This window comes from Macaca fascicularis, chromosome 3 (assembly GCF_037993035.2).
Source record: "Macaca fascicularis isolate 582-1 chromosome 3, T2T-MFA8v1.1".
NCBI lineage: Eukaryota > Metazoa > Chordata > Mammalia > Primates > Cercopithecidae > Macaca > Macaca fascicularis.
This window is the reverse complement of record NC_088377.1, coordinates 95,937,485-95,951,327: the sequence shown is the minus strand read 5'-3', so window position 1 is coordinate 95,951,327 and position 13,843 is coordinate 95,937,485.

Here is a 13,843-nt window from a genome sequence, read left to right as displayed (position 1 = left end):
ATCAGCTCTTGTAAGAATTCCCTCACTATCATAAGAACAGCATGGAGGAAATTGCCCCCATAATCCAATCACCTCCCATCAGATCCCTCCCAAGACATATGGGAATTACAATTTTAGATGAGATTTGAGTGGGGACACAGAGCCAAACCATATCAATTTTAAACATATTTAATAACTGGCACAGTACTGGTACTGATGATATAGGAGTTAAGAAGAAATTACTTAGGTGAATAGTGAGGGTATGGGGTTCCTTGGTAAGGTTTTCCTTTTAATGAAAAACAGCCCCAAAATCATTTTCTTTTCTAACAAAGAGAAGCCTGTAAAATCGAGCTACAGACATAGACAAGCAATCTAGATGTGTTCACGGGTAAATGCCAGCAGCTATGCCAATAGGAAAAGGCTACCTGGGACTACGCATGTTCAAAATGGCAGGTCCATCTTCCCTTCTCTTTGCCAGCCATGTGTACAGTAAGGAGCAGACAAGATGGTGCTGGCCAAGTGGAAAGCCCATTTGTATAATAAGATTAGGGTGGGATGGCCAGCCTTCCTTGTGCACTATGTAAATGTCATATCTAGTGGAACCAATCTGTGGGCTCTACATAAACCAGACATTGCCTCCTCAAGCCTGCCTATAAAATCCAGAGCACCCTGCCACTGGTCGAATTTTCCTTTTAGAAGTCTCTGTCTCTTATAAAGGAGAGAGCTGTTCTTTCTCTTTCTTTCGCCTATTAAACCTCTGTTCCTAAACCCACTCCTCGTGTGTGTCCATGTCCTAAGTCTTCTTGGCATGAGACAAAAAACCCAGGGTATTCACCCCACACAACAACAGCACCTCACTGACTAGATATAACTCTGAATCAACCTGGAAGAGAGGCAACAGCACCTAGGCAGCAAGGCATTGATTATTAAGTAACCAGCATGGAAATCATTTAATCATCAGTTTGGCTCTAATGTTGTATATTGACTAGGATCAGCTTGACTGCTGCCAGAATGGTATAGCATTTATATCAAGTTTTTTAGTTTATTATTGCTGTGGTTGTAGTTGTGTGTGTATGTATGTATGTGTAAACACACACAGTTATTTGAACATTTTCCAAGTTATATGTCATATACACTTATTGAATTGTTATACAAATTATTTTAATGATCTCTCAGTTGACAACTTGATTAGATGTCTTTCAATTTTTTACAGTCAAAATATTTGACTGTAACAAAAGAATTTGTTATCCAATCATTGAAGTCATTTACTTTCTCAAGATTTTATGCAGGCTTAAAAATGACTGTTGAATATTCCTATCACTTTCTCATCCTGAGACACTTAACCCAAAGGAATTTGGAAAGTTCGGAAAATAAAAAGAAATCCTTTTAGTGCTGTTGACAATGCAATATTTTATCTTATCACAAACCTTTTAAACATGTTTTAAAACTAAACTTTAGAATAACATATGCAGCTCACTCACTTAATGGGATGTTCCTGTCATATAACCATTCTGGTAAAGTCAGCCCTTGTTGTGAACTACTCAGCCAAATTAGAATTATTTTGTGTCAGAAAGGAAATATAATTTAATTTTTCAATTCAAGTTAGTGTGTTAATGTATGACCTTATGAAAAAACATTTCTACCTCTGAGTTTACTTGAAAATAGAGGAATTAGGCAGACAAGCTTGCCAAAATTTGTCACCTGGCTAAAGTATTTCTTTCTCATGCACTTTTTGCCTTTTAGTCACAAATCTTTTCACAGGGCAAAGAATTCTTCACTTTCATTACAGAAGCGAAGAAGCAGGTCAATTAACATTCAAATATGAGCCAAAGTATCCAGTTTCTAACACCACACTTTGATCTATGAGGTAGGAAAATACTATTCAAATAGGCTTTCTGCAGGTTTACGGTGCCTTGATTAAAGGCAGATTAGAGTCTAAAAATTGCTCTATTTGTCCCTTTATTTTATAAAAGTATGATTGCAATTATTATTACTATTACAATTATCTGTTACAATGTACCATAGTAAGAAGTTTGGGGATGGGATGTGAGAGGTCAGCCTTTATTTTGTGAGGTGAAGGAAAGATCATTAAAAAAGAGAATATAAGAAGTAATGCCTTGACCACGAGTTCCATTTCAGGCAAATCATTTTAGGAAAAAGTACTTGTAAAAGCCAGGGACTATAGGTGACTGAACTCATTGGGCAGTCTTAGTGGACTCCCCCACTGTGAGTTCATGTATGCCCCATGCTCGAGTTCACTTTCTATGGCAGGAGCAGTGATGTCACACAACGCATTGTCTTTAACAACTGCATTTTTTAATTTTTAAAATTCAACGCATAGCTTACTACAGAATGCCCTCAATTGCAAGATTAGAATGTGTGAATTCTAAGAGTTTACTTTAGATATAGTATTAATTAATTCACTTAATCAACAGCAGGTTCTTCCTTTCCGCTGAAAGTGTTTTGTTTGGATTCCACTGCCAGTATCTTTCTTTTTTTCTGTAAGGATCCTTGGTTGTAAACAATAGAAACTCATTTAGACTAGCAAGTATAAAAATGAATGTTTTGGATGAATATTTGGAAATTTAAAGAACCAAGAAAAAAGACTGGAGAATAAGTCTTATAAAGCATGCAAGGTTCAAGTGGTTATAACTATATAGCAAATAAAGAAAAAGAAAAAAGAAAGACAGACAGAAAGAACCTAAAACATAGTCAAGGCCATTACACAAGAATGGAATTTTAGCGCTTATTACCACAAGACTTTCAGATTGCTGCTGCTCCTGCTGCAACACTGAAGATTCTTCGACTATTATGAAAAAGTTTTTGATCATTTCTCTACCTTTATGCTGCTCCTCAGGGAGTCAAATTCCCAGGCAGACACATCTGATTGTAGATCCTAAGTCATGGGTCCACAAATCCTTGCTAAGGAGTCAGAGGCAGAGTTCTGCCTCTTCATAAGACTTGCACAATGGGGTGACACTCCAAAGCAGTAATGGTGGGTGTCCCAAACAACAAATGTTCACTATAGTTAACATCAGCTATAAGGCATGAACTAAAATGTAGATATTTTCATTTATTGCTCCAATATTTACTGAGCAATTCTTGAATATGAAGCTGTGTTATGGAATGGGGATAAAATGAGCAAAACTGGGGATGGTTTCTGCACTCACAGAAGTGCTAGTGCTTAATAAATTATAGGTAAAAAGCAATATTAATTTAAGTATACATTCTGATATATTGTAGAGTTAAACAAATGATCAACAATCAAACAGCCAGATAGGATGATGGTAACTTGTGATGCAAAAATTAACAGAAATTGAAAATTGACAATTCAAGACAATACTAATCACATGGTGAAAATAAATCACTATTTCTAGGTATTAATGGAATTCCAATTTTCTGTGTTTGTATAAATTGTGATTTCTCTGAATATCTTATCAAAAGTCAAATAGTTCTCAGTTATGTCTTTTTAATTTTAGTAACCTTTACTATCTCACTTAACATATAACATGTAAGGCATGCTTTTCTTACTGTTAAAGTGAAAATTGGTGAAATTGTGAATCTCTTATCCTAAATATACCCAGCCACATCTTGGGAATTATTAATCTATCCGATTGTACTAAGTTGTGCTGATTCTGTACAGGAATTTGTGTAGCGTTCATGTGATTCAGACAACCAAGACAGCTGCCAGTGCTCACACAAAGGTGAGAAAAAAGAATGAGTGAGGTGAAAGAGGGAGTAAAAGGGCTAAAGGCTGGGAGTTGTCACAGGTGATTAAAGGCAGTAATGGGCACCCTTCCACCTCAGAGGGACAGGGAGGAAAAGGTGCTTTGTGGAAGCAGGGTCGGTTGAGGCAGCAATCTATCCTAGAGCATAATATAGATGTGCTAGCTTACCTGCCCCAAACATAGGGTTAATATCATTAATATCCACTGATATTATAATCTTTAGAAGATATATTTAAAATGTCAATTCAAATATGTAAAGTATATCAATTTATACTGTATAAAGTATTAATACATAATTAACAGAAGTAATACACATAGGCAATAAGGAATTAAAATTATTCTATTCATTAAAAACAAAATAATTGTTCATCGAAATAAAGAGATAATCTCGCTTTCAAATTGGAAGATACATTTAGAAATTATAATGAACAGCCATATGTATGATGAATTCAGACAGTAACTCTTCTTCATTGTGGGATGACATGAGATGATACACTCTTCCTGGAAGGCAAATATATGACATATATCATTAGCTATCCATCTATCATATTTTAAAATGCTATTGTTACCTAAGTACTTTAGTTCTGGAAATTTACCAAAGGGAAACAATGAAAGATGTAAACAAAAATTTTAAACAAAATGTTCTTTGTAGATTTATATATTTTAGCAAAAAAATTGCAAATAACTAAATGCCAAAATTAGGGAGTGGATAAATGAATTATGTTGTGGTCAAATAGGACTTTATGTAGCTGTTAAAAGTCATACTATTGAAAGTCATTTAATGACATGAATAGTGTTTATTGTATAAGTTTAAGAATATAGCATATCTACACTAACAGTGAAAAATCTGAAAATAAAATCAAGAAAACAATTTCCAACAGAATAACGAAGAGTAAAATACTTGGTAATAAACTTAACAAGAAGGAAAAACTACAAAGCATTGCTGAAAGAAATTAAGGAAGACATGAGTAAATGAAAAGATACTCTGTGTATGAACTGGCAGTCAACATTTATAAGTCGACAGTAATACCCAAAGTGATCTATTCGTTCAATGAGATCCTTATTAAAATCCCAATGAAATTTTTTCCAGAAATAGGAAAATCTATCTTAAAATGTATATGGAATCTAAAAGAACCCTGAAAAGCCTAATAATTTGAAAAAGAAGAAAGATATTGGAGGATTCACACTTTCTGATTTTAAAATGCATTACAAATCTACAGTAGTCAAGAATGTGGTATCAGTATAAGGACAGACATATAGACCAATGGAATAGAACAGAGAGCCTAGAAATGAACCCTCACAAATATATATAGTCAAACGATATCAAAAACAGTGCTGTGTCCATTCAGTGGGGAAAAGACAATCTCAATCTTTTCAATAAATATTGCTGGGGATGCTGGTTATCCACACGCATAAGAATGAAGCTAGATGCTTACTTTACACCATATACAAAAGTTAACTAAAAGTAGGTCGACCTACATATAGGAGCTACTATTGTAAAACTTATTTTTTTATTTTTTTATTTTTTTGAGGAGTCTCGCTCTGTCGCCCGGGCTGGAGTGCAGTGGCCGGATCTCCGCTCACTGCAAGCTCCGCCTCCCGGGTTTACGCCATTCTCCTGCCTCAGCCTCCCGAGTAGCTGGGACTACAGGCGCCCGCCACCTCGCCCGGCTAGTTTTTTGTATTTTTTAGTAGAGACGGGGTTTCACTGTGTTAACCAGGATGGTCTCGATCTCCTGACCTCGTGATCCGCCCGTCTCGGCCTCCCAAAGTGCTGGAATTACAGGCTTGAGCCACTGCGCCCAGACCTAAAATTGTAAAACTTATAACACAAAACAGGGGAGTAAATCTTCATGAAATTGAATTTGGTAATAATTTCTTGAATATGACACCAAAAACACAGGCAACAAAAGAAAACATATCTGAATTAGACTTCATTAAGATTTAAAAAGCTTTTATGCTTCAAAAAACACTATTCAGAGAGTAAAATGGCAACTCATAGAACGGAAGAAAGTATTTGCTAATTGTACATCTGATAAGGGATTAATACCGAGAACATATAAAGAACTCTTACAACTGACAAACATAAAACCACCCAATTAAAAAAACGGGCAAAGGAGTTGAATACACATTTCTCCAAAGAAGATATGCAAATAGCCAATAAGAACATGTTCAACATCACTAATAAATTAGGGAAATACAAATCGAAATCACAGTGAGTTACAACTTCACACTCTTTAAGACGGTTACTGTTTATTTCAAGAAAGGAAAATAAGTGTTGGCAAGGTTATGAAAAAATTTGAATATATGTGCACTGCTGGTGGCAGTATCAAATAGTGCAGCCACTTTGGAAACCACTAGTGTAGTTCTTCAAAAAATTAAACAGGATTACCCTATGACTCGATAATTTCATTTCCAAGTATATACACAAAAGAATTAAAGTCAGGGACCTGAACACAGATTTTTTTCAACAATGTCTATAGTAGCATTATTTTTGTTTTTCTAAATTTTTGTAGGCACATAGGTTTAAATATTTATAGGTTACATGAGATATTTTGATACAGGTATGCAATGCGTAATAATCACTTTAGGGTAAATGGAGTATCCATCACCTTAAGCATTTATCCTTTGTGTTACAACAATCCAATAACACTCTTTTCATTATTTTAAAATGTACAATTAAATTATGTTTGACTGCAGTCACGTTGTTGTGCTACCAAGTACTAGGTCTTATTCATTCTTTTTAACTATTTTTTGTGCCCATTAACCATTCCCATTTCTCTCCTACTTCCTCACTACCCTTACCAGCCTCTGGTAACCATCCTTCTACACTCTATCTCTGTATTAGTCTGTTCTCATGCTGCTAATAAAGACATTCCTGAGACTGGGTAATTTAAAAAGAAAAAGAGGTCCATTAGACTCACTGTTCCACATGGCTGGGTAGGCCTCACAATCGTGGTGCAAGGTGAAGGAGGAGCAGAGACACATCTTCATGGAGGCAGGCAAGAGAGCTTGTGCAGGGGAACCCCCATTTATAAAACCATTAGATCTCATAAGACTTATTCACTGTCATGAGAACAGCACAGGAAAGATCCACCCCCATGATTCAATTACCTCCCACTGGATCCATCTCATGACATGTGAGAATTATGAGAGCTACAATTCAAGATGAAACTTGGGTGGGGACACGGCCAAACCATATCAATCTCCATGAGTTCAATTGCTTTAATGTTTAGCTTCCGCAAATAAGTGAGAACATGCAGTTTGTCTTTCTGTACCTGGTTTATTTTACTTAACATAAAAACCTCTAGTTCCACCCATGTTGTTGCAAATGACAGGATCTTATTCTTTTTTATGGGTGAATAGTATTCCATTGTGTATATATACTACATTTTCTTTATTCACTCATCTGTTGATGGACACTTAGGTTGCTTCCAAATCTAAGTGGTGCAATAAACTTGGGAGTGCAGATATTTCTTTGATATTCTGATTTCCTTTCATTGGGGTATATACCTAGCAGTGGGATTACTAGATTGTATGGTAGCTCTATTTTTAGTTTTCTGAGGAACCTCCACACTGTTCTCCATAGTGGTTGTATAATTTACATTACCAGCAACAGTGTATGAGTGTTCCCTTTCTCCACATTCTCACTAGCATTTGTTATTGCCTGTCTTTTGGATATAAGCCATTTTAACTGGGGTGAGATGTTATCTCATTATAGTTTTGATTTCCATTTATCGGATGATCAATGATTTTGAGCATCTTTTCATATGTCTGTTTGCCATTTGTATGTCTTCTTTTGATAAATGTCTATTCAAATCTTTTGCACATTTTAAAATCGGATTTATGAGATTTTTTTCCTATTTAGTGATCTGAGTTTCTGCAAGTTGTCTCTTGACTTTGTTGATTGTTTCCTTTGCTATGCAGGAGTTTTTAAAACATAGTAGCATTATTCTCAATAGTCAAAAGGTAGAAACATCCCAAATACCCATCAACAGATAAATGAATACATAAAATATGGCATATTCATATAATAGAATATTAGTATTAAAAACATTGAAATTCTAAATTAAGCTGCAACATATATCAACCTTGAAAACATTACTCTAAGTGAAATAAGCCAGACATAAAAGGAAAATATTGTATGAGTAAACTTATATGATATATGTAGAGTAGACAAATTATTTACAGAGACAGCATAATAGAAGTTAACAGGGCCTGGGTGAAAGGGATAGAAAAGAGATATGATTTAATCTGTACAGTGTTTCTGATTATGCTGATAAAAAATTCTAGAAATGGATAGTGGTGATGGTTGGACAACATTGTGAATGGACTTAATGCCACTGAATTGTAGACTTTGGATGCTTAAAATGATAAATTTAGTATCGTATATTTCCCACAATAAAAAATTCAAAGAAAGATAACAAATAAAAATATACATAAACTATGATAATTTGTTTTTATTTAACTTTTTGGTTTTAAGGAATTATAAATTCATAAGAAGTTTCAAAAATAGTACAGGGAAGCATCTTGCACCCTTATTCATTTTTTTCTATGATTATTTGTACATAACTATGGTACAACATCAAAGCTTGGAAATTAGTATTGTTACCATGTTTCTTTATAGTTCTATACCATCTTATCACATACACAAATTTACATAACCACAAAGAAAACAAAATACAGAATTTTCCATTACCATGAAGAGCTCTCTTTTGCTACCTTCCTACAGTCACACTCACTAATTCTCTCAATCCTCATTCTGAGCTATTGGCAAACACTAATTGGTTTTTCATCCTATAATCTTTTTAATTTTGAGAATATCATGTTAATAGAATCATACAGTATGTGTCCTTTGGAATTGACTTTTTCTCACTCAGCATAATATCCTTGAGATCTATCCAAGTTGTTGTATGTATTGATAGTTTTCTCCTTTTTCTGAGTAGTCCATGGTGTGGACACACCACAGTTTGGTTAACCATTCATCTTTTGAGGGACATTTAACCATTCACCTTTTTGTTGTTTTCAGTTTGGGGCTACCACAGAAAATGTTGTCTTTTACTTTCAATCTACTTATACTGCTGTATTTAAAATAAGGTTCTTATAAGCCGCTTATAATTTGATCTGCCATCTTATGTTTTTTCTTTTTTCTGTCTTCCTGTGGATTGAATAAGTTTTTAACTTATTAATAGTGTATTTTAGCACATCTCTTTATATAAAAATTTAAAGTAATTTCTCTAGGTGTTATGTTATACATACATAACTTATCAGAGTCTATTGATACTGACATTTTGCTAGTTCTTGGAAACTGTAGAAACCTTACTTCACTTTAAATTCCTTTACCCTTTCTTGCTCATAATATAATTGCCTTAACTATTTCCTCTAAATATCTTGATAACCTTATAAAATAATGTTATAGTTTTTGCATCAAACATCACACAATTTTAAAAACCCAAGAAAAGAAAAGTCTATGGTACTTACTCATATTGACACTTGCCTTTTTTTTTTTTTTTTTTTTGAGACAGTGTCTCACTCTTGTTGCCCAGGCTGGAGTGCAATGGCGTGATCTCTGCTTACTGCAACATCTAACACCTGGGTTCAGTGATTCTCCTGCCTCAGCCTTCCAAGTAGCTGGAATTACAGGCACCCGCCACCACATTCGGCTAATTTTTTGTATTTCTAGTAGTAACGGGGTTTTACCATGTTGGGCAGGCTGGTCTTTAACTCCTGACCTCAGGTGATCCATCTGCCTTGGCCTCCCAAAGTGCTGGGATTATAGGAGTGAGCCACTGTGCCCGGTCCTGCCATTGTATTTTTTTTCTTACATGATGTTCCTAGATTACTTCTTTTACCCTTTCCTTTCTGTTTCAAGAATTTCCTGGTACCATTTTTTTCCCCAGTAGGTCTGTAGTGACTAATTCTCTTAGTTTTCCTTCATTTGAGAATTTCTTGATTTCTCCTTCATCTCTGAAGAATATTTTTGTGGGATATGGAGTTTTGCATTGATAGCTCTTTTCTTTAAATACCTGCAAATTATTGTGTCACTTTCTCTTATTCACATCTGATGACAAATCTGCTGTCATTTGAGTTGATTTTCTCCTGTAGTCTAGTTTTCAGAAACTAACTATAGTGTATCTTGGTGTGTATTTCTTTGGGTTTATCCTAACTGAGATGACTCCACTTTTTATATCTACATTTATGTCATTATGAAACACTATAGTCTGAATGTGTCCCCCAGAATTCATGTGTTGGAAACTTAATTTCTAGTGCAATAGTGTTGGAAAGTGGGACCTTCTGAACAGTGTTTAGGTAATGAGGGCTCTACCCTCATGGATGGATCAATGCCACTACAAAAGGGCTTATGGGAATACATTTGTTCTCTTGTGCCTTTTGCTAGGTGAGGACACAGTAGGAAGGCCATCACCAGATCCTAGACTTGATCTTGGACTTCTCAACCTCTGGAACTATAAGAAATACAATTCTGTTCTTTGTAAATTACCCAGTATCAAGTTTGCATTTCTGTTATAGCAACACAAAACAGAGTAAGACACCAAATTGGAGATATGTTTGGTCGTTTCTTTGAATATTGTTTTCATCCCCTTCTGTTTTCTATTTTTTCTGGAACACTAATGACAAAATATTAGATCCTTTTTATATCCTACAGATTTCTGAGTCTTTGTTAATTTTATTCCAGCTATTTTCTCTTTGTTATTTAGATTAGGTAATTTCTATTGTTCTATTTTCCAGTTTACTGATTCTGTCCTCTGCCCTCTTTATTCTGCTCTTGAATCTACCCATTGAGGTTTTGTAATTTGGTTGCTGTATTATTTAATTCTAAATTGTTCATTTGGTTCTTTTTTATATCTTCCTTTTATTTGCTGAGATCTTATTCTTTTGCATTTGTTTCAAGTGTTTGTAATTACTCATTAAGCATTTTTTACGATGGCTGTTTTAAAATCCTTGTGAGATAATGTTAACTTCTGTATAATCTTGGTGTTGTCACCTGTTAATTGTCTTTTGTCATTCAAGTTGGGATTTTTCTTGTTCTTAGTGTGAGAAGTGATTTCCTATTGTATTCTGGACATCCTGGCTATTATGTTACAAGATCATTGATCTTATTTAAATATTCTGTTTTAGAAGTCTTCCTCTGACACTAGACAGGTGGAGAAAGAGGTCTGCCGCCCTTTGTTCCTGCCAGGTGTGGTGAAAGTTCAGGTTCTCCTTTGGGCCTCCATTACTACCCCAGGAGTGAGGGAAGTTCCTGGTTACTCTCCATTGGTGATGGGATACCTGGTGCCATGTATTTCCTCAGCTGTCAAAGTCTCCATGTGTTCTGCCATTTTCTCTCTACTTATCAGTTTTCTTATGTTTGCTTTACATGTAATGTCCAGGGATTTTTACTGTAATTAGTGGGAAGAATAGGTTGAACTGCATCTGCTCTGTATTGTATCTGAACTAGAAATGCTCTTCTATTTTTACAAAACATTTTTGTGTGTCTATCTATCCACATATACACAAGTATATGCACATATTGCATATATAAAATACATGTTTAGTGCCTTGTTTGTGTGTATGTATATACACACGCTATATATATGATATTTTGGCATATTATATATGATAGGCTTGAACTAGTATTTTAAACCTATGTCCTTTTTTCCCCCTGCTGCCTAACACTATGTAAGGATTTAATCTGTTTCTAAATTAGATATCATTTTATGGTACAGGAATTTTTGCACATGCAGTGACCCTAGACTTTTCAAATTATGAATGACTTATAAAATTAATTTCATATTAACTTTCCATATTCCTCACACTCCATCAAATTAAAAAAAAGTCAAGGCACTATTATCTAAATTGCAGAAAGATACTAGCTTATGACTGATGTTCCAAATGGATCCATTAACCTGCTATTAGCAAGAGCAAAGAGAGAATGAGAGAGAGAGAGAAAGAAGGAAGCATCTTTCCACTGTGTGATCCAAGTAGACAGTCAGCTTTAGATGATTTTAGAACAAATCCATGATGGCTCACAATACTAGGATTTTTTTCCGGTTATGGGATTATTTCCTTAGCATTCCATTTTAACTAATTACTCATTATCCATATATTCTTTAGCAAAGATTTATTATCTACTATATGTTGGACATTGAGCTAGCCAGGTGCTGGTGATACAGGAAGAAAACAAACCTTTTTGGAGGTCATTATGGTCTAGAGCAGTTGTTCTCATACTTTAGCCTATCAGAATCACCTGGAAGCTTGGTAAAACACAGAATGCTGGACCCTATCCCTTGAGTTACTGATTCAGTAGTTCTGGCTGGGGCTGAAGAGTTTGCATTTCTAGCAAGTTTCCAGGTGATGCTCTTGCTGCTGGTTTGTGGACCACATTTCAGAAACAATTGTCTAAAGCAGTAATAATCAGAGTTTTAGTGTGCCTAAGAATCACCTATGGCATTGTTTAAATAATACTTTCCTGAACTCAGTTCCTGAGGATTCTGAATCAGTAAGTCTATACTGGGACCCAAAGATTGGCATTTTAAAGAGCACCCAGATGAGTTTTTTGTACCTAGCTTGAGGATCAGACTTTGACCAGTATTGGGAACTGTTGGTCTAATGTAGAAGCAGGCATAAAATAAATATCCATATAAAAGTTATTTAATTTGAATTTAATAAGAGCTGAAGAAGTATAGATGCTTTGAGAGCTGAGAGGTGACCTCAGAGGAAAGACTCAATTATGTTTGAGAAAGCAACAGACCCAAGCATGATGGATAATCCCCTTTTCTTCAAACTGGCCAAAAAAAGAAGTATGAAGGGAAATTAATCCTCCCATTTTTAAAAGCTTTACACTGATATTATGGCAGCTTGTTACATGGCTATAAGTATGGACTCTACAGTAGGATATCACTTCTACTTCTACCAACTTACTTGCTATATGAACTTGGGCAAGCTGCTTATCATTTCTGTGCCTCATTTAAAAAAATCTGTGAAGTGGGATAATAATAGTTCATAACATAGACAGTTCTATGAATATTAAATAGGTTTAAAAATGTAAAACACTTAGAAGGATGCCTGGTGGATAGAAAAAGCTCAGCTCAGTAAAAGTGAGCTATTATCACCATGGGCAGCAGATTGGAATCCATTTGTTAAAGCAGCATTGTGTTACATACTCATGCAAAAGCTGCTCAAGGGAGTTCTCTGGCAGTCATTTAAAGCTCTACTTTTATACACCTTTCATATTGAAAAGGAAGAAATCTGATAGCATCTTCCTTCATGAGCAATAGTTCAGAGTACTAGTCCAGAGGGCTTCCCAATAGTCAGCTTCAATGTTAAGAGCTATGGACCAGGATCAAGCCTCTAGACACTTTTAAGGCTCCCAGAGCTTTGTCTGCATATGGCTGCTTCTGTGATCTCTTCTGTGACTTTTAGTGATTAGTAGAGATCCTCTAAAATAGAAAGGCCTTATCATATCATCATTGATGTATATAAGGAAGGAAGACCTAAGCAGACAGACAGTTATATCTACTCTACAGGTATAACTGGCTAAGAAGAGCCCCTGAGGGATGGGGATAACAGAAGCAATTATGAGTGAGAGAAAGGAATTCTTCATCATGGAATGTAGGGAGAGAGTAGAGGTCTGAACCTCAGGAGTAAACAGAGCCAAGGCCCATCTCATTGTGCTATAGGAGGAGAGGAGACCCCATGTATGCTTTTTGATATTCATGTCCCCACTACATTCTGGCCTCTTTTGCTATTGTCTGGCCAATGGAATCTGAGCTGAAGGAATGTATGTTCCTTTAAAGTGGATGCAGGTAAGTGTCTGCTGTGCCTCCTGCATCCTGTCTCCAACTGTACGCTGACTCTTTGAATCCAAGGTGGTGAAATGACGTAGTGGAAGAAATCTGAATCTCTAAGCCAGCACTTGGGGAACAGTCATTTGACCAGCATCAGTCCATGACATGAGTGAGGAAGAAAATGATTAAGTAACTGAGATTTGGGGAGTGTCTGATATGGCTGTTTGCCTTCTCTACTCTAATGAAGGTAGAAATTGATGTGTTGAAGTGGAATGCTGCCATAAAAATCCCCAAAATAGGAGACATCAGCTGAACAATTAAATGGCCACCAGCAAGAAAACCAAACCA